Source organism: Bombina bombina, chromosome 1, assembly GCF_027579735.1.
Source record: "Bombina bombina isolate aBomBom1 chromosome 1, aBomBom1.pri, whole genome shotgun sequence".
NCBI lineage: Eukaryota > Metazoa > Chordata > Amphibia > Anura > Bombinatoridae > Bombina > Bombina bombina.
The window spans coordinates 46,452,017-46,473,285 of NC_069499.1; the positions used below are offsets into that span (position 1 = coordinate 46,452,017).

At 40.1% G+C, this 21,269-nt stretch overlaps 1 protein-coding gene across 1 annotated transcript in view; it reads right to left on the reverse strand.

The window, feature by feature from the left end:
* The window catches only part of TMEM260 (transmembrane protein 260), a 298,899-nt gene that overhangs the window by 111,817 nt on the left and 165,813 nt on the right, over positions 1-21,269 (reverse strand). The window lies entirely within an intron of this gene.

Below are 21,269 nucleotides of genomic sequence, written 5' to 3' on the forward strand. Positions count from 1 at the left end.
TGACAGACTTGCATTTAGCCAATCAGTGCCCTCTCACTTGTAAATCCACGGGTCTAGTCACAATGATATCTGTATGGCTCACATGAACCGACGCCCTCTAGCTGTGAAAAACTGCCAAATGCATTGAAATAAGGAGTGGCCTTCAAGGTTTTAGAAATTAGCCTAGGAGCCTACCTAGGTTTAGCTTTCAACAAAGAATACCAAGAGAACAAAGCAAATATGATGATAAAAGTGAATTGGAAAGTTGTTTAAAACTGCATTCCCTAAATTTTGACTAGACTGCTAAGGGACACGCAAGTCAAAATAAACTTTTCTGATTCAGATAGAGTATGAAGTTATAAAACACTTTCCAATTTACTTCCAGCGTCAAATATTGCACAGTTTTTTATACTCCCACTTTCTAGGGAACAAGATGCTACTGAGCATGTGCACAAGTTAACAGGGTAAACGAACAAAATAAGCAAAACTACACATTGTTACAAAAACACTCCCAGATGAGCTATATAAATGGATCATCTACAAAACATTTATGCAAAGAAAAATGTAATATATAATATTTTTTTTTCTAACATTTGCTTGCTTTGTGGCAGGTCTCGGATATGTCATATCAGTATAAATGACATTTATATAATAATATCAAAATACTGACATCACTACACCAGGATAATTTACTTACTTGTTAAAAATATATTTTATAGCTCCCTAAAAAAACTACTTTTTCTTTTTTTATTTTATTTTTTTATTTATTATGGATGAAATCTGAATTTATGCTGAAGAAAATAAAAAGTATGTCTAGATGTAAATCTTCACTCAGGAAAAGTAGTGAACATGGATGCATTGTGATGTATGACAGTCTGTTTAGCCTCCAGTGGTAGAAAAATTATTCAAATTATTGGCACTGAAGGGGTTTAAACGACTTTATATATTTTATATAAATAGTTTTGTTATGGATAACATAAAACATTGCAATATACTTTCAATATTCATTTTGCCCCCTTTTCATGCAATTTAGCTCTTTCGAAATGATGATAGTGCATAGGGCTCCATAACATGTGGGATCTAATTACTGCCAAGAACCCACACAAGAGCTTAAATTCTCTCCCAGCTCCCACCTCTCCTTAGCTGAATGCATAGCTGAGCAGACAATAGGAAACAGATAGGTAGGAAAGATAAAAGCAAGGTCTATAGAGGTGAAAATTAAAACTGTTCTCTAAAAATTTAAACTATCGTCATTCTGAAAAAAAAAATTTTTTTATCAGGTAAGCATAAATTGTTTTCTTTTGTATAATGATGTCCATAGGGCTCCATAACATTTGGAATTAATACCCGAGCAAATAGTCCATGCTATAGAAAGGGTGGGAAACATTTAAGGCAGTTCCTATTTATCAGACACAGCGGGCCTGAAGGACTTTCCTGCCAAAAAGCTGCTTGCGAAGAAGCAAAAAAACATCATAACGGAAACATTTTGAAAAGGAATGCAGATTAGATCTTCATTTTAAAAGCCCAGGAAGTTGCTACTGATTCTGTAGAATGGGCTGTGATACAACTAGGGGGAGACTTTCTCGCCAGCAAGTAGGCCTTGTGAATTACTTGTTTGACCAAGAGGCCAAATACACAGTAGTAGCCTTCTGCCCTTTTCGAGTCCCACAGTAAGGAACAAACAACCTGGAAAATTGTCCGAATTCCTTAGTAGCTTGAAGATAGAACTTCAATGCTCTGACTACACCCAGATTATGTAAAAGTCGTTCCTAAGAATTAGCAGGATCTGAGCACAAAGGAACAACAATCTCCTGACTGATATTTTCTAAAAACACTACCTTACAAATAAAATCATATTTACAATGAAGTACAGCTTTATCTTTGTCAAAAACTAAAAATGGAAAAATCACAGGACAAAGCTGAAAACTCCCTAGCTGAAGAGAATGCTAACAAGAAAACTACTTTCCAGAGAAAAGTTTGATATCAACGGAATGCATAGGCTCAAACGGTGGACCTTGCAAAAGAGAAAGAACTAGATTCAAATTCCAGGGTGGAGAAAGAAGTCTCACAACTGACCTAATTCTACAATCTTCTGGACAAAAGTCTGATCAGGAAGCTTATCTAACTTTCTATGAAAGAGAAAAGATAAAGCAGAAATTTGACATTTTAGGGAGCTAGCAGACTAACCTTTGTCAAGGCCATCTTGTAAAAACTGAAGAACTCTAGGAATCCTAAAGGAATACCAAGAAAATCGTCTGGAAGAGCCCCATTTAAAATATTCCCTCCTGCAAATTGTTTGTGTAACAGGATCTCTAGCTGAATCAGTGACAATAACAGAATCAGTGAAACCTCTAGGTTTTAAAACTAGGCATTCAACGTCCACCCGGGAAACCTAGAGATTTGAGATCCTGATAGAAAAGTGACACTTGAGACAACAGATCTTGTCTTAAAGGAAGAAGCCATGGGGGAGTAGAGGATATCTGTGCTAGATCCACATGCCATGTTCTGCGGGACAGGCGGGAACAATCAAGATTACCGAAGCTGACTCCTGAATTATTTAAGCAATTACTCTTGGCAGAAGAACAAATGGAGGGAACCGGTACGCTAGAGGAACATTCCATGGTCACACCAAGGTGTCTATCATTTGAGCCTTTGGAACTCTTGATCTTGCACAATACATTGGAAGATTGTGATTTAAATGGGCGGCCATCAGATTTATGCCTGATAGACCCCATTTGATTACTAATTGATCAAAAAAAAAAAATTCAGATGGAGAGACCACTCTCCTATAGTGAACGACTGACGGCTAAGGAAACACGCTTCCAAATTGTTCACTCCTTGAATGAGAACTGCTGACAGAGAGTATGGATTCTTCTTTGCCCAAGACTGAATTTGGAACACTTCCTGCATAGCCAGTGGATTGTGGGTATCCCCTTGATAATTTATGTAGGTCACTGCTGTAATATTGTTTGACTGGAAACGGATAAACCTCGCCTCCAGAGGAAATCAAACTTCTTGAGCTCTTTGACAATTCCAGACCGTGCCCAAGCCTGAAAGACTAGCATCCGTCGTCCCAATAGCCCAAGATGGACGAAGAAAGGATGCCACAAGTGTTAAAGAAGGACCTAGTATCCACCAAGAGAAAGATGGTCTGATGGACAAGTCCAGAACAATCTGTTGCTCCTATTGCATATAATTCTTTGACCCCTGATTGAGCATAGACAGTTGAAGGGTGTCAGGGTGCCAGGAATCAGACTGAGACGAGAAGTGCAAAAATAATCACACCTTTATTAATATAAAAAAATTATAAAATGTCCACAAGTCAAATAAGCCAGGAGTCAAAACCAGAGCTGGTAGTCAGACGAGCCGAGTCAGGAGCCAAAGCGAATAGTCAGACGAGCCAGAATCAGGAACAAGGAGAACAGCAGAGTCAGGAACAAGCCAGGGATCAGGAACCAGGAAGGACGTCAGACAGCCAGGTAATACACAGGAACTCTCACAAACAGGTCTCAGAAAACGCAAAGGCAAAGCATACTGAACAGAGGCCCTTTAAATAATAAATGATGACATCACAATTCTGAGACTGCATCCTGTCTCACATGGATGATGCACAACAGTCTGGCCATAAAAGGAAGTGCAGGAAGTGAGCAGCATCCCCCACAATGCACCAAGTCAGGAAGAGAGGTGAGTAAAATGGCTGCCAGCAGCACATGGCAAACACAACAGAAAAAAACCCTGACAAAGGGGACGCAAGAGGAGGGCAAAGGGAACAGTGTCCGAAGCCCTAACCATAAGATACACTACCTTCATGCATTGACCTACTTATGAAAATTAAGCCTGTTGCAGAGACAGACATGCTTTTGGTCAGAATCTATGATGACTCCTAGAAAGGACACCCTTGTAGCTGGAGATAAAGAGTTCTTTCGGAACATAAATTCTCCAACCGTGATCTTGGAGGAAAGATAGTAACCTATCTAGCAATAGCTAGAGACCGGGGAAGACAGGGGAAGATATCATCCAGATAAGGGCAATTGAGATCCCCTGAGCTCTGATCACTGCCAACCTTTGTAAAGATGTGAGGAGCTGCATTCGGACCAAATAGAAGAAGAAAGCTTAGCAAACTTTCTTGTGCCTTAGAAAAAACATCTGCAGATACCTCTAGAAGCATATACGATAGGAAAATTATTCTTATACTGGAACTCTGCATTAACAAAGAGACTACAAAAAAAAGATTGTGCAGGGAAAAAAAAAGCGCCAAAACTAAAGCTTTCCAGAAGGGAGACTCAATGTATAAGTGTGACACAAAAGTATGAGGGCACCAATCATCAATAAATACTAAAAAAAACTAATTTAAAATGAGCATAGAAGCAGACAATGTTTTCTATATATTTTCTTCTACCGCAGCCCCAAGGTATCCTCAAAGTACCTTGAGAGAGCTGATAGAAAAATCAATAACACTGCAGCATAACACACAATCTCTTAGTGATCTGAGAAAATAGTGTAAAATGTGTAATGTACCCTGTCTATGCTATACTTAAAAAGGGGTATCTTCATATAGTCTGTGGACTATGTGAGTGCATTGCACTTATCTTTTGAAGCACTCACTTCACTGAAGTTAGCAGCCATTAACAAAAGCTGTATGCAGTAGAGGGCCCATCCAGTGCTTATACAGGTACAGCAGAGGATATTGGAGGAAATACCTCAATAACACAGGGGAGGCTAAAGGACATGTCCCTGCAATGCTTGAGGGTAGTTATGGCTGAAATCCCATAGGTAAATAGCTGTGAACAATATGTCCCAGGGATAAGGGTCTCGCATTGATCTGATCTCCCAAACATTAATCCAAAAGCAAGTAGCTGCAACATCTCTATTCTCAACCTTCTCCTGAGAGGCCAAGATCAGAAACTGAGGAGAAATGGGAGGTAGGAGGGGATTTAAGCTCTTGTGTGGGTTCTTGGCCTCCTCCTGGTGGCAGGAATTATATCCCACATGTTATGGAGCCCTATGGACTATCATCATTACACAAAATAAATTAAGGATTTTCTAATTCTCAGAACTTGAAATGCAGCGTAATGCCTTCTCAAGGCTTACTCTGCTACCTATATGCCCCTAAATGGCTTTAGCTGATAATGGCAAAAATAATGCACTTTATACTAACTTTATAATGTTGGCTAGCCTTGTCATCTGCAAACTAAAGCCCAGATTGTCTTCAACAAATAAGGCAAATGGTGGGGTTTGCCTATTGAAAAACAATTGCTATAAAAAGGGTGTTAATTGTTGTGGTTGGTCGATATGTTATTCTATAGCAACACAACAAAAATGTCTTAATTACAAGGTGTTTACTGTCCCTTTAAGATAAGATTATTTTGAAAATAATTTTAGAGTGTTTATGTCACCTGTGAATACCATACACTTCCATTAGCAAAAATGCTTCTAGTAAAAGTTATAACTGTTGTTCTGTGGCATACGCACATATGCACCAGTATTCAAACACCATGCCTGGTCAGAGAGCTGACAAAAACATAATTTATGTAAGAACTTACCTGATAAATTAATTTCTTTCATATTAGCAAGAGTCCATGAGCTAGTGACGTATGGGATATACATTCCTACCAGGAGGGGCAAAGTTTCCCAAACCTCAAAATGCCTATAAATACACCCCTCACCACACCCACAATTCAGTTTAACGAATAGCCAAGAAGTGGGGTGATAAGAAAGGAGCGAAAGCATCAAAATAAGGAATTGGAATAATTGTGCTTTATACAAAAAAATCATAACCACCACAAAAAAGGGTGGGCCTCATGGACTCTTGCTAATATGAAAGAAATGAATTTATCAGGTAAGTTCTTACATAAATTATGTTTTCTTTCATGTAATTAGCAAGAGTCCATGAGCTAGTGACGTATGGGATAATAAATACCCAAGATGTGGAACTTCCACGCAAGAGTCACTAGAGAGGGAGGGATAAAATAAAGACAGCCAATTCCGCTGAAAAATAATAATCCACAACCCAAAACAAAAGTTTAATCTCAATAATGAAAAAAACTGAAATTATAAGCAGAAGAATCAAACTGAAACAGCTGCCTGAAGTACTTTTCTACCAAAAACTGCTTCAGAAGAAGAAAACACATCAAAATGGTAGAATTTAGTAAAAGTATGCAAAGAAGACCAAGTTGCTGCTTTGCAAATCTGATCAACAGAAGCTTCATTCCTAAATGCCCAGGAAGTAGAAACTGACCTAGTAGAATGAGCCGTAATTCTTTGAGGCGGGGATTCACCCGACTCTACATAAGCATGATGAATCAACGACTTTAACCAAGACGCCAAATAAATGGCGGAGGCCTTCTGACCTTTTCTGGACCCAGAAAAGATAACAAATAGACTAGAAGTCTTTCTAAAATCTTTAGTAGCTTCAACATAATATTTCAAAGCTCTTACTACTTCCAAAGAATGTAAAGATCTCTCCTTTGAATTCTTAGGATTAGGACACAATGAAGGAACGACAACTTCTCTACTAATGTTGTTAGAATTCACAACCTTAGGTAAAAATTTAAATGAAGTTCGCAACACTGCCTTATCCTGATGAAAAATCAGAAAAGGAGATTCACAAGAAAGAGCAGATAACTCAGAAACTCTTCTAGCAGAAGAGATGGCCAAAAGGAACAGAACTTTCCAAGAAAGTAATTTAATGTCCAGAGAATGCATAGGTTCAAACGGAGGAGCTTGTAAAGCCCTCAGAACCAAATTAAGACTCCAAGGAGGAGAGATTGACTTGATGACAGGTTTGATACGAACCAAAGCCTGTACAAAACAATGAATATCAGGAAGATTAGCAATCTTTCTGTGAAAAAGAACAGAAAGAGCCGAGATTTGTCCTTTCAAGGAACTTGCAGACAAACCTTTATCCAAACCATCCTGAAGAAACTGTAAAATTCTAGGAATTCTAAAAGAATGCCAGGAAAATTTATGAGAAGAACACCAAGAAATGTAAGTCTTCCAGACTCGATAATAAATCCTCCTAGACACAGATTTACGAGCCTGTAACATAGTATTAATTACTGAGTCAGAGAAACCTCTATGACTAAGAATCAAGCGTTCAATTTCCATACCTTCAAATTTAAGGATTTGAGATCCTGATGGAAAAAAGGGCCTTGAGATAGAAGGTCTGGTCTTAACGGAAGAGTCCAAGGTTGGCAACTGGCCATCCGAATGAGATCCGCATACCAAAACCTGTGAGGCCATGCTGGAGCCACCAGCAGTACAAACGAACGTTCCATTAGAATTTTGGAAATCACTCTTGGAAGAAGAACTAGAGGCGGAAAGATATAGGCAGGATGATAATTCCAAGGAAGCGACAACGCGTCCACTGCCTCCGCCTGAGGATCCCTGGATCTGGACAGATACCTGGGAAGTTTCTTGTTTAGATGAGAAGCCATCAGATCTATTTCTGGAAGTCCCCAGATTTGAACAATCTGAAGAAATACCTCTGGGTGAAGGGACCATTCGCCCGGATGTAACTTCTGGCGACTGAGATAATCTGCTTCCCAATTGTCTACACCTGGGATGTGAACCGCAGAAATTAGACAGGAGCTGGATTCCGCCCATACAAGTATCCAAAATACTTCTTTCATAGCCTGAGGACTGTGAGTCCCACCCTGATGATTGACATATGCCACGGTTGTGACATTGTCTGTCTGAAAACAAATAAACGATTCTCTCTTCAGAAGAGGCCATAACTGAAGAGCTCTGAAAATCGCATGGAGTTCCAAAATGTTGATTGGTAATCTCGCCTCCTGAGATTCCCAAACCCCCTGCGCTGTCAGAGATCCCCATACAGCCCCCCAACCTGACAGACTCGCATCTGTTGAGATCACAGTCCAGGTTGGACGAACAAAAGAAGCCCCTTGGACTAAACGATGGTGATCTATCCACCACGTCAGAGAGTGTCGTACATTGGGATTTAAGGATATTAATTGCTTTGTATAATCCCTGCACCATTGGTTCAGCATACAAAGCTGAAGAGGTCGCATGTGAAAACGAGCAAAGGGGATCGCGTCCGATGCAGCAGTCATAAGACCTAGAATTTCCATGCATAAAGCTACCGAAGGGAATGATTGAGACTGAAGGTTTCGACAGGCTGAAACCAATTTCAGACGTCTCTTTTCTGTTACAGACAAGGTCATGGACACAATCTATTTGAAAACCCAAAAAGGTTACCTGAGTCTGAGGAATCAACGAACTCTCTGATAAATTGATCCTCCAACCATGTCTTTGAAGAAACGACACGAGTTGATTCGTATGAGATTCTGCAGAATGTGAAGACTGAGCAAGTACCAAGATATCGTCCAAATAAGGAAATACCGCAATACCCTGTTCTCTGATTACAGAGAGAAGGGCACCGAGAACCTTTGAAAAGATCCTTGGAGCTGTTGCTAGGCCAAACGGAAGGGCCACAAACTGGTAATGCTTGTCTAGAAAAGAGAATCTCAGAAACTGAAAGTGATCTGGATGAATCGGAATATGAAGATATGCATCCTGTAAATCTATTGTGGACATATAATGCCCTTGCTGAACAAAAGGCAGAATAGTCCTTATAGTTACCATTTTGAATGTTGGTATCCTTACATAACGATTCAATATCTTTAGATCCAGAACTGGTCTGAAGGAATTCTCCTTCTTTGGTACAATGAATAGATTTGAGTAAAACCCCAGACCCTGTTCCAGAACTGGAACTGGCACAATTACTCCAGCCAACTCTAGATCTGAAACACATTTCAGAAATGCCTGAGCCTTCACTGGGTTTATTGGAATGCGAGAGAGAAAAAATCTCTTCGTAGGCGGCCTTACCTTGAAACCTATTCTGTACCCTTGTGAAACAATGTTTTGAATCCAAAGACTGTGAATCGAATTGATCCAAATGTCTTTGAAAAATCGTAACCTGCCCCCTACCAGCTGTGCTGGAATGAGGGCCGCACCTTCATGTGGACTTGGGAGCTGGTTTTGACTTTCTAAAAGGCTTGGATTTATTCCAGATTGGAGAAGGTTTCCAAACAGAAACCGTTCCTTTAGGGGAAGGGTCAGGCTTCTGTTCCTTATTCTGGCGAAAGGAACGAAAACGATTAGCAGCCCTTTAGATTTTTTGTCCTGAGGCAAAAAAGTTCCTTTCCCCCCAGTAACAGTTGAAATAATAGAATCCAACTGGGAACCAAATAATGTATTACCTTGGAAAGAAAGAGAAAGCAAAGTTGACATAGAAGTCATATCTGCATTCCAAGTTTTAAGCCATAAAGCTCTTCTAGCTAAAATAGCTAAAGACATATACCTGACATCAACTCTAATGATATCAAAGATGGCATCACAAATAAAGTTATTAGCATGTTGAAGAAGTTTAACAATGCTATGAGTATTATGGTCTGATACTTGTTGTGCTAAAGCCTCCAACCAAAAAGTGGAAGCGGCAGCAACATCAGCTAAAGAAATAGCAGGCCTAAGAAGATTACCTGAACATAAATAAGCTTTCCTTAGAAAGGAATCAATCTTCCTATCTAAAGGATCCTTAAAGGAAGTACTATCTGCCGTAGGAATAGTAGTACGTTTAGCAAGAGTAGAGATAGCCCCATCAACTTTAGGGATTTTGTCACAAAACTCTAATCTGTCAGATGGCACAGGATACAATTTCTTAAACCTTTGAGAAGGAGTAAATGAAGTACCCAGATTATTCCATTCCCTAGAAATTACTTCAGAAATAGCATCAGGGACAGGAAAAACTTCTGGAATAACTATAGGAGGTTTAAAAACCGAATTTAAACGCTTAGTAGATTTAGTATCAAGAGGACTAGATTCCTCCATCTCTAATGCGATTAAAACTTCTTTAAGTAAAGAGCGAATAAATTCCATTTTAAATAAATATGAAGATTTATCAGTGTCAATATCTGAGACAGAATCCTCTGAACCAGAAAAATCCTCATCAGAAACAGACAAATCAGAATGATGACAGTCATTTAAAAATTCATCTGAAAAATGAGAAGTTTTAAAAGACCTTTTACGTTTACTGGAAGGGGGAATAACAGACATAGCCTTCCTAATAGATTTAAAAACAAATTCTTTTATATTAACAGGAACATCCTGAGTATTAGATGTTGAGGGAACAGCAACAGGTAATGGTATATTATTAATGGAAATACTATCTGCATTAGCAAGTTTATCATGACATTCATCACAAACTACAGCCGGAGGAACAGTTACCACAAGTTTACAACAAATGCGCTTAACTTTGGTAGAACCAGCATCAGGCAGCGTCTTTCCAGAAGTAGATTCTGATCCAGGGTCAATTTGAGACATCTTGCAATATGTAAAAGAAAAAACAACATATAAAGCAAAATTTATCAAATTCCTTAAATGACAGTTTCAGGAATGGGAAAAAAATGCCAATGAACAAGCCTCTAGCAACCAGAAGCAATGAAAAATGAGACTGAAATAATGTGAAAAAAAGGTGGAGACAAGAATGACGCCCACATTTTTTAGCGCCAAAAAAAGACGCCCACATTATTGGTGCCTTACATTTTTTGGCGCCAAGAATGACGCCACATCCGGTGACGCCGACATTTTTGGCGCAAAACGTCAAAAAAATGATGCAAACACGAACAACTTCCGGCGACAAGTATGACGCTGGAAATGACAAAAAAAAATTTGCACCAAAAAAGTCCGCGCCAAGAATGACGCAATAAATTGAAGCATTTTCAGCCCCCGCAAGCCTAACAGCCCACAGGGAAAAAAGTCAATTGAAACAATTTTTAAGGTAAGAAAAAAATTGATTATTCATATGCATTATCCCAAATAATGAAACTGACTGTCTGAAATAAGGAATATTGATCATCCTGAATCATGGCAAATATAAGTTTAAAGACATATATTTTGAACTTTATATATAAAGTGCCCAACCATAGCTTAGAGTGTCACAAAAAATAAGACTTACTTACCCCAGGACACTCATCTACATATAGTAGATAGCCAAACCAGTACTGAAACGAGAATCAGTAGAGGTAATGCCATATAAGAGTATATTGTCTATCTGAAAAGGGAGGTAAGAGATGAATCTCTACGACCGATAACAGAGAACCTATGAAATAGATCCCGTAGAAGGAGACCATTGAATTCAAATAGGCAATACTCTCTTCACATCCCTCTGACATTCACTGCACTCTGAGAGGAAAACCGGGCTCCAGCCTGCTGCGCGCATATCAACGTAGAATCTAGCACAAACTTACTTCACCACCTCCACGGGAGGCAAAGTTTGTAAAACTGAATTGTGGGTGTGGTGAGGGGTGTATTTGTAGGCATTTTGAGGTTTGGGAAACTTTGCCCCTCCTGGTAGGAATGTATATCCCATACGTCACTAGCTCATGGACTCTTGCTAATTACATGAAAGAAAGTGTGTATTGCTTCTGAAGACATAATGTGTGTCATACAAACTACTGCTAACTCTCTAACCAGGCATGGTGTTTCAATACTGGTGCATAGGCCCACACAGCATATGTGCGTATGCAGCAGAAAAACAGTAATATTTACTAGAAGAGGGTTTTTTTGCTAATGAAAGTATATTGCAAAAATGCTTCTATTTCAAATTGAAATGCACCCATGCAAATTTCATTTTTTATCTTTCTATCCCTTTAAATGGGTCGCTGGGGGCATACTTTAGATGTGAGGTCTTATTTTTTTTAAGTGTTGCTGGACAAATAGATAAGATGTAAACTCTTAGTTTTGGGGCACGGAATTTTAAAGGGGTTTCAGAGGACAAGATTTTGGAGCATGTGGCCTCTTAAAGGGATTGCTAGGTTATATGATCTGAGCTAAAATTGTTTTAGCATAACGGGGTGGCTGGGGGCTTTAAATTAATACAGAGGTTTTACAGACAGCCAAAAGATTCTAGAAAATTCTAACATTTTGTCTTGTTTTATAGTACTTTGTTATCATTATTAAAGGGACACTCAAGTCAAAATTAAACTTTCATGATTCAGATAGAGCAGCACTTTTAAACAATTTTCCAATTTACTTCCATTAACAAAATGTGCACAGTCTTTTTATATTTACACTTTTTGAGTCACCAGCTCCAACTGAGCATGTGCAAGAATTCACAGAATATAAGTATATATGTGATTGGCTGATGGCTGTCACATGATACAGGGGGGAGTGGAAATAGACATAACGTTGCAATTTGTAAGAAAACAATCTACTACTAATTTGAAGTTCAGACTAAGTGCTATTGCATTGTCTTTTTATCATGCATTTCTTCATTATGCAAATCTACTGTATTTACTTTAATGTTATACGCGTGATATGGTTTCACTTAGTAACATTCTGAAGAACACTGAAACATACAGGGCTGTGGTCAGTGAAAAACTGTGTAGCCAGCCATTCCAGAGGGTCATGGATTAGGAAATTTACAAAACTCTGAACTACAGTGTCACTGACTAGCTGGGAACAGAAAGTCTACACAAATGACACATTTTTATGCAATTTGGGATACGGTCATATGAAATGTACAGTTCCCGTTCACATCACATTTTCTAAAAACTTTCCTTCTAGTGTTTTGGCAACACCACCAACTTTTATCCAAGAAAATACAGATAAATCAAATGTGTTTTGCACAGATGATTTCCCAGCTTGTGACAAGACCTAACGAAGGCTGTCAAATCTTTATGACTTTTCGGATTAGTCAGAAATTGCTTCAAGTTGATCTCTTTTGCATGGCAGAGTAAAAATTGTAAGTGAAGCAAATATTATTAGTAATGACTCCTGAGTATCATAGACCGCGCATCTCTAACACTGAAGCCATTTCATGACATGCATAGGTAAAAGAAGGGCTGCGAGTCGGAGATAACTCATTCGGAAAACTTGGCTGATGTTGCGCTTTGCAGAATATCCTGTAGCAACTCATCAACAAAATTAGGGCAACATTCAGCAGTTGTGTGTTTTACGTCAGATGGATATACTGAGCTGAGACAGAAATCGTACCATAATCCTCTGAGAAAACATCAATTTAACTAAATATTAGGTTATTTAAGTAGATAAAAAATGATAGGTACTGTGCTGATTAAAAGGGACAAAAAGGTGTTCCAATCTGTTAAAGCATTTTATTTTTGTACTATTTAATACTTATAACTATGTACTTAAGGGACATCAAACATTAAATAAATCATTGCTTGAATTATGTATTCAGAGAAAAGATTAGCCTGAGAATGTAAATGTTAAATATTGAAAAAATAAAGTTATTGTTCATAAAGCAGTGAGCACCGCCATAATGTAACTTAGGTTACCTTTTCTGCTGAGGCCAATAAGGAATGGTTATAAAAGGCTTACTAGAGTGTGCAACCAATGACTGTGTGGAATACAGCTGTGTCTCCAATTCATGGTAAACCTTATGGAATTGCAAAGCCCACAATATTCAGAATTAAATTACAGGAAAGGATAACAAAAAAAATAATGAAAGTATATTGCAAAGTTGTTTTACTGCATGCAATTAAACTATTTATATTAATATCTTGAGGTGCTAAATGTCCCTTTAACAGCCACAGAGTTAAAGCAATACACTACCAGGAACTAGCTGAAAACATCTGGTGAGCCAATGACAACAGGCATTTGTGTGTAGCCCCCATCACTAGCTAGCTCCCAGTAGTAGACTGCTGCTCCCGAGTATGCATAGGTATGCTTTTCAACAAAAGATAGCAAAAGAATGGATAATAGTAATTGAAAGTAAATGAAAAAGATTCTTAAAATTAAATGTTCAATCAGAACTGTAAAAGTTTTGCAAGTAATTTTGACTTTAAATGTCCCTTTAACTGCTGAGCTGTTCTGCAGTTATTAGATGCTGCTCACATTTTGGGATATATGTACTAAGCAGAATAAGCTGCTCCGGAGCCAATGCGGGGCAGGTTTGCACATGTGAGCCTGCTTCACTGCAAGAAGCAGTGGTCATTAGACCAGGGCTACTTATACTCTTTGCCACCTCTGAAGTGGGGGGATAGAAATCACCTCAAACTCGCTCACTCGGGTGATTGACAGGCCCTGCTCTATTGTGAGGGAAGGGGGCGGCATAACACGCTCACGAGTGTATAATGGTACCTATGGGCAGCGGACGACGTGAAGCCATGCAGACAAGTTCTCAAGTTGACAACCTTGTCTGCACACACTTTAATACAAGGGACCCTTAGAGGCCTACTTATCAAGCCGTCAACTTTCTTGCATTCGACGGCACCAATACGCTCGCCTGACATCACCGCTGCGGACCTAAATAAGCTCTCCATAATTAACAAAAAAAGCTGTCAATAAGCTGCACACCAAGTACGGAGCGATGAGCAGCGGACTGTTAACTAACAGTCATCGATCTCGCTGCTATTCAGCTTTTCACAGCTTTATTTGTATACTGTCAATAAACACCGCCACTATACTAAACTGTTTAACCCCTATCCCGCCGCTCACGGAACCCACCGCAACTAAATAAAGTTATTAACGCCTATCCCGCTGCTCCCGGAGCCCAACACCACTCTAATAAAGTTATTAACCCCTAATCTGCCGCCCATTACACCGCCGCCACCTACATTATGTTATTAACCCCTATCCCGCCGCTCCCGGAGCCCGCCGCCACCTACATTATGTTATTAACCCCTAATCTGCCCCCCCTACACCGCCACCACCTACATTATGTTATTAACCCCTATCCCGCCGCTCCCGGAGCCCACCGCAACTAAATAAAGTTATTAACCCCTAAAACCACCAGCCCCCCACATAGCCATAAACTAAATTAACCCATTAACACCTAAACCTAACAACCCGCTAACTGTACATTAAATATTAACTCATCCCTATTTTATAATAAATTTAAACTTACCTTTAGATTTAAATTAAACTATTAATTAACCTACCCTAACTATTATACTAAAATTAAATTAAACTATATTAAACTACTAATTAACTACCCTAACTATTATACTAAATTACATTAAACTATTCGGCTTTTTCACAGCTTTATTTGTATACTGTCAATAAACACCGCCACTATACTAAACTGTTTAACCCCTATCCCGCCGCTCACGGAACCCACCGCAACTAAATAAAGTTATTAACGCCTATCCCGCTGCTCCCGGAGCCCACCGCCACTCTAATAAAGTTATTAACCCCTAATCTGCCGCCCATTACACCGCCGCCACCTACATTATGTTATTAACCCCTATCCCGCCGCTCCCGGAGCCCGCCGCCACCTACATTATGTTATTAACCCCTAATCTGCCCCCCCTACACCGCCACCACCTACATTATGTTATTAACCCCTATCCCGCCGCTCCCGGAGCCCACCGCAACTAAATAAAGTTATTAACCCCTAAAACCACCAGCCCCCCACATCGCCATAAACTAAATTAACCCATTAACCCCTAAACCTAACAACCCGCTAACTGTACATTAAATATTAACTCATCCCTATTTTATAATAAATTTAAACTTACCTTTAGATTTAAATTAAACTATTAATTAACCTACCCTAACTATTATACTAAAATTAAATTAAACTATATTAAACTACTAATTAACTACCCTAACTATTATACTAAATTACATTAAACTATATTAAACTACTAATTAATCTACCTATTATACTAAAATTACATTAAACTACAAATTAAATTAACTATATTATATATTTAAACACCTAACCCTACTCAAATAATTTAAATGTACACTAAAATATTACTAAGTTACAAAAAACTAACAACTAAGTTACAAAAAATAGCAAACACTAAGTTACACAAAAAAATAAACACTAAGTTACAAAAAAATAAAAAAGAAATTATCAAATATTTAAACTAATTACACCTAATCTAAGGGCCCTATGAAAATAAAAAAGCCCCCCCCCCCCCCCCCCAAAAAAAATAAATTATTTTTTTTTAAAAATCCTAACCTACAATAAACTACAAATAGCCATTAAAAGGGCCTTTTGCGGGGCATTGCCCCAAAGAAATCAGCTCTTTTACCTGTAAATAAAAAATACAAACACCCCCCCCAACAGTAAAACCCACCACCCACACAACCAACCCCCAAATATAAACCTAATCTAAAAAAAACCTAAGCTCCTCATTGCCCTGAAAAGGGCATTTGGATGGGCATTGCCCTTAAAAGGGCATTAGGCTCTATTGCAGCCCAAAGCCGAATCTAAAACTAAAACCCACCCAATAAACCCTTAAAAAATCCTAACACTAACCCCTGAAGATTCACTTACAGTTTTGAAGATCCGACATCCATCCTCCAAGAAGCCAGCAGAAGTCTTCATCCAAGCGGCCGAAGTCTTCCTCCAAGCCCGCAGAAGTCTTCACCCAGATGGCATCTTCTATCTTCATCCATCCGGCGCGGAGTGGCTACATCTTCAAGACATCCGACGTGGAGCATCCTCTTCGTTCGATGTTTTCTTCCCGAATGAAGGTTCCTTTAAATGACGCCATTCAAGATGGCGTCCCTTAGAATCCAATTGGCTGATAGAATTCTATCAGCCAATCGGAATTAAGGTTGAAAAAATCCTATTGGCTGTTGCAATCAGCCAATAGGATTGAGCTTTCATCCTATTGGCTGATCCAATCAGCCAAAAGGATTGAGCTTGCATTCTATTGGCTGATTGAATCAGCCAATAGGATGAAAGCTCAATCCTATTGGCTGATTGCAACAGCCAATAGGATTTTTTCAACTTTAATTCCGATTGGCTGATAGAATTCTATCAGCCAATCGGAATCTAAGGGACGCCATCTTATGTATATATGATGTCATGAGATTAGGGGTTAATAAGTATAATGTAGGTGGCGGCGGTGTAGGGGTGGCAGATTAGGGGTGTTTAGACTTGGGGTACATGTTAGGGTGTTAGGTATAAGCATAACTTTTATTCTCCTATAGAAATCAATGGGATATCGGGCAGCAGCGAACATAAGCTTTCGCTGCTTTCAGACTCCCATTGATTCCTAGGGCGGCGGATTGAAAACCAGGTACGCTGGGCCAGAATAGAGGCGAGCGTACCTGGTAGATATTTGTTAACTAGCAAAAGTAGACAGATAGTGCAGAATTTGCATTCAGAACATCTGTAGTGACGTAAGCATCGATCTGTGTCGGAAACAACCTTTGGAAGGAACCCAGGTTTGGTACGTAAAACCACCTTCTCAGAATGGAAAATAAGATCAGGAGAATCACATTGTAAAGCAGAAAGCTCAGAAACTCTGCAAGCAGAAGAAATAGAAACCAAAAATAAAACTTTCCAAGATAACAACTTAGTATCTATGGAATGCATAGGTTCAAACGAACCCCTTGAAGAACATTAAGAACTAAATTCAAACTCCAAGGAGGAGCAATTGGTCTAAACACAGGCCTGATTCTAGTCAGAGCCTGACAAAAAGATTGAACATCTGACAGACGTTTGTGTAGAAAAATAGACACAGCAGAAATCTATCCCTTTAAGGAACTTGCTGACAATCCTTTCTCCAATCCTTCTTGGAGAAAAGATAAAATCCTGAGAATCCGAACCTTACTCCATGAGTAGCCCTTGGATTCGCACCAATAAATATATTTACGCCATATCTTATGGTAAATTTTTCTAGTAACAGGCTTACGTGCCTGAATTAAGGTATCAATGACCGCATCAGAAAACCCTCGCTTAGATAAAAACAAGCGTTCAATCTCCAAGCAGTCAGCTACAGAGAAATTAGATTCGGATTATGGAAGGGTCCCTGAATGAGAAGGTCCTGCCTCAATGGAAGCTTCCACGGCGGCAGAGAGGACATGTCCACCAGATCGGCATACCAAGTCCTGCGAGGCCACGAAGGGGCAATGAGAATCACTGAAGCCCTCTCCTGTTTGATCCGAGCGATCACTCGGGGGAGGAGAGTAAACGGTGGAAACACATAAGCTAGGTTGAACTGCCAAGGCATCTATCAGTTTGGCCTGAAGATCCCTGGACCTGGATCCGCATCTCGGAAGCTTGGCATTCCGACGAGATAACATAAGATCCAGCTCCGGTCTGCCCCATCTGAGAATCAGGTTGGCAAAGACCTCCGGATGGAGTTCCCACTCCCCCGGATGAAACATCTGTCTGCTCAAAAAATCTGCTTCCCAGTTGTCCACTCCTGGGATGTATATTGCTGACAGATAACAAGAGTGAGCCTCCGCCCACCAAATTATTTTGGAAACTTCTGTCATCGCTAAGGAACTCCTTGTTCCTCCCTGATGATTGATGTAAGCCACAGTCGTGATGTTGTCCGACTGAAAATGAATGAATTTGGCCGAAGCCAACTGAGGCCAAGCCTGAAGCGCATTGAATATCGCTCTCAATTACAGAATATTGATTGGAAGTAGAGACTCCGACTGAATCCACACACCCTGAGCCTTCAGAGAATTCCAGACTGTACCCCAACCTAGTAGACTGGCATCCGTTGTCACTATGAGGGTCTGCGGAAGCACGTCCCTTGGGACAGATGATCCGGCGACAACCACCAAAGAAGAGAGTCTCTTGTCTCCTGATCCAGAACTATCTGGGGAGACAAATTTGCATAATCTCTATTCCACTGCCTGAGAATGCTCAGTTGTAGCTGTCTGAGATGAAAACGAGCAAACGGAATGATGTCCATTGCCGCCACCATCAATCAAATTACCTCCATGCACTGAGCCACTGATGGCCGAGGATTGGACTGAAGGGCTCTGCATGTATTCAGAATCTTTAACTTTCTGACCTCCGTCAAGAAAATTTTCATTGATATAGAATCTATTAGAGTTACCAGGAAAGGAACCCTTGTCTGTGGAATTAGTGAACTCTTTTCTAGATTTACCTTCCACCCGTGAGTCCTTAGAAAGGACAGAACCATGTCTGTATGAGTACTTGTCAGTTGATACGACGACGCCTGGATCAGAATATCGTCCAGATAAGGTGCCACTGCAATGCCTTGCGGTCTGAGAACCGCCAGCAGAGACCCTAGAACCTTCGTGAAGATCCTGGATGCTGTGACCAGTCCGAAAGGAAGAGCCACGAACTGAAAATGTTTGTCCAGGAAGGCAAACCTTAGAAACTGGTGATGATCTCTGTGGATAGGAATATGCAGATATGCATCCTTTACGTCCACGGTAGTAATATATTGACCCTCCTGGATCAATGGAAGAATAGTCCGAATGGTCTCCATCTTGAAGGATGGAATTCTGAGAAACTTGTTTAGACATTTGAGGTCTAAAATGGGTCGGAAAGTTCCCTCTTTTTTGGGAACCACAAAAAGATTTGAGTAAAACCCCTGTCCCTGCTCCTGTATTGGAACGGGACAGATTACTCCCATAGTGGAGAGGTCTCTTACACAGCGTAAGAATGCCTCTCTTTTTATCTGGTCTACAGACAATTGTGAAAGAAGAAACCTTCCCCTTGGAAAAGAGTTTCTGAACTCCAGCTGATACCCCTGAGACACGATTTCCAGTGTCCAGGGATCATGAATGTCTCTTATCCAAGCCTGGACAAAGAGAGAAAGTCTGCCCCCTACTAGATCCGGTCCCGGATCGGGGGCCGCCCCCCTTCATGCTGTTTTGGGAGCAGCAGCAGGCTTCTTGGGTTGTTTACCCTTGTTCCAAGCCTGGTTGGGTCTCCAGATGGACTTGGCTTGTGCAAAATTCCCTTCCTGTTTAGCGGAAGAAGAAGAGGGGACTCCCTTGAAATTTCGAAAGGAATGGAAATTATTCTGTTTACCCCTTTGTTTAGCTGCTTTATCCTGAGGTAGGAGATGACCCTTACCTCCCGTAATGTCAGAAATTATTTCTTTCAAGTCAGGCCCGAATAGGGTCTTTCCTTTGAAAGGAATAGCCAAAAGCTTTGATTTAGAGGACACATCAGCAGACCAAGATTTTAACCATAAAGCTCTACGCGCTAAAATGGCAAATCCTGCATTCTTAGCCGCCAGCTTGGCGATCTGAAAGGCGGCATCCGTAATAAAAGAATTAGCCAGCTTAAGGGCCTTAATTCTATCCAGTATTTCCTCTAAAGGAGTCTCAGTCTTAAGAGACTCTTCTAAGGCGTCAAACCAAAAGGCAGCCGCAGTTGTAACTGGTACAATACAAGCCGTCGGTTGTAATAGAAAACCCTGATGTATAAATAGCTTCTTTAGAAGACCCTCCAACTTTTTATCCATAGGATCTTTGAAAGCACAACTGTCCTCAATAGGAATAGTTGTACGCTTAGCCAGGGAAGATATAGCTCCCTCCACCTTAGGGACTGTTTGCCAAGAATCCCGAACAGTGTCAGCTATAGGATACATTTTCTTAAAATTAGGAGAAGGTGAGAACGGGATACCCGGTCTTTCCCATTCCCGCGTAATAATGTCTGAAATTCTCTTAGGAACCGGAAAAATAGAGTAAGAAGGAACCTCTAAGTATTTATCCATCTTCCACAATTTCTCTGGTGGTACCACAATAGAGTCACAGTCATCAAGAGTCGCTAAAACCTCCCGAAGTAACAGGCGGAGGTGTTCAAGCTTAAATCTGAAGGACATGACGTCCGAGTCTGTCTGAGGCAACGCACTCCCTGAGTCGGAAAGCTCCCCCTCAGATAAAAGCTCCCTACCCCCCAAATCAGATCCCTAGGATGGCACATCGGAGATAGCCATCAAAGTCTCAGAAGTCGCAGGAACCAAAGTGGTTTCTGTCCTGCTGCGTTTGCCCTGTAATACTGGCAACTTGGATAAAACTTCTGTATGGGTGGATGACATAACTGCAGCCATATCCTGCAGAGTAAAAGAAGTGGACGCAGTTGAAGAACATGGCGTCACCCGAGTGGGTGTTAAGGACTGTGACGCTTGGGGAGAAAGAATTGGCATACCATGAGTCTCATCAGTCTGAGAAACATCCTGCGCTATATCTTTATTAAGAAAAATGTGTTCTTTACATTGCAGTGCCGTCTCAGTGCATGAGGGACAAAAAGTAAGCGGGGGTTCCACAATGGCATTTAAACACATGGAACAAGTACTGGCTTCAAGGTCATCCATAGTAAAAAACAAAAACTGTAGACAGTTACTTCAAACACTTTGTATGCACAATCTATTTATTTAGCATAAAAACACTCCTTATGCACAATCTAGTAATTTAGGTAATAAAACTACTGTGCCTTTAAGAAAAAATGAAAAAACTTTTGCACAGCACCCTTGTGCGGCTAAAGAAACACTAATAATTGTGGCTTGCAATAAAGATCGAAATTATTCGTATTCCATTAGTAATCAAATTAACTTTGTTTAAATATA